Raw genomic sequence first — 1,712 nt, 5'->3', positions numbered from 1 at the left:
TTAATTTGGAATTATTATAAGTACCTATATAGGTCATTTTTTTTAAATACTATAGACTATAATATAATATTATGTCATATACCTACACTGACATACCGTCTCCGCTCAGAATCGTTTTTCTTATACAATGATATTATATCATTGAATTCAAATTTAATACCATCCATTATACAGTGACCTACTTGTAACCTACTGTACAGCAGAGCGAAATCCACTTACCCACCTTTTTTTTATTTTAAAGCTATTTAGTTATCCTATGAACACTCTAAAATACGCAATTGAAATAGAAATTCACTAATTATTTTTATTAAATTAAAAAAGTAGAAAAAAATTGGCAAAAATTATCATTTTTTAAAGGAAATCGTGTATTATTCCAAATAATTTATTACTTGGTATGGGTTTTATGTTTTTTGTATTATTCTGCTGAATTATACTGAATAACACATTAATATACCTAGAATACCTTGAAAGTTTGGTTTTCATAATATATTCCTGTTAATCGTCACAATCTTAGTTTTCCTAGGATTGAGTGGGTTAATTAGTCGCCATTCGTTGAATTTTATACTATTCGGTAAATTTTAGTTTGTAATAATACAAAAAACAAAAACTCATAGTTAATAATAAATTATTTGGAATAATGTACAATTTCCTTTTAAAAATATTAATTTTTTCCAACTTTTTTTTTTTTCATCTGTACCTGGAAAAAAGACCCAACATAAATCGAATCATTTGACAAATCATAAATGAAATGTAGACATAAAAATCATTTATCTTGCGAATTATATATGTAAACATCTTGACCATCTTGTAACTATAGTACTACTGAAAAAATAGTAATACAGTAGTCAGTATGTACTTTCGATCTAGAGCAAATGGATGTAGGCACGTATAGGTAGCTGTTTGGTCGTGGTGGTAGTGGCTAATTGAAAAATGTTTTAATGTTAAAATGCATGTAAGTACCTACTATTATAGAGTAACTTGCTTACTTTCTCTAGTCTATAATATAAACTGTAGAAAATATCAATAACCTTGGGAATCATAATAATCGATACGATATTATACACTTTATAATATAGACTTACTACTTGAGTTTTTTTTATAGAACGTTTTATAATAGAGATTTGTTTGGAGTAACTGACATTTAGATAAACAGGTAATAAAAACATGCAAATATGTACTTCAAATTTTGTTATAACTTGAGTGAAAAATAATAAAATTAAAATTATGAAAAATATTAATATAATATCATAATTTATTCTTTGATATCAATTAACAAAACATAGTATCGCTAATTCCTAATAGCAGAATTCAGGTTAGGGGAAAACTTTTCTGATCCAACCGTTTGCGCAATCTTGCGTAGTAATAGTAAACCAGATATTGTTTGCATTAAATTCATAATATTGTTTTAAATATTATTAGGTATTGTCGTAATGATAATAACAGCAGTGACATATAAATTAATAATGAGACAAATCGTTCTATTTAGGATCGAATACTGGACGGTGGCAATCGCGTGAAAATATTAGTTACGTAGGTACATTTTAATAAAATCTATTATTGATAATGTGTAAATATCTGGAACCTTGATGATTTTTGCAGTTCCGTTTCTGGTTTGGTTCCTAGAAACAATTTTGTTTCGCCGTGTTGTACACGATTTTGTAATGTAGATTGTCGCAGTCATTGCGTGTTCTGTTGCGGTTGATTAGATACGA

General features: G+C 27.3%; 1 protein-coding gene across 1 annotated transcript in view; it reads left to right on the top strand.

Moving 5' to 3' along the window:
• LOC115033200 (DDB1- and CUL4-associated factor 12-like) overlaps window positions 1-1,712 on the top strand; it is an 11,925-nt gene that overhangs the window by 3,293 nt on the left and 6,920 nt on the right. The gene's annotated exons all lie outside the window — the stretch shown is intronic.

Source organism: Acyrthosiphon pisum, chromosome X, assembly GCF_005508785.2.
Source record: "Acyrthosiphon pisum isolate AL4f chromosome X, pea_aphid_22Mar2018_4r6ur, whole genome shotgun sequence".
Classification (NCBI taxonomy): domain Eukaryota; kingdom Metazoa; phylum Arthropoda; class Insecta; order Hemiptera; family Aphididae; genus Acyrthosiphon; species Acyrthosiphon pisum.
The sequence above is the reverse complement of the archived record's forward strand: the minus strand, read 5'-3'. Positions and strand labels throughout refer to the sequence as shown.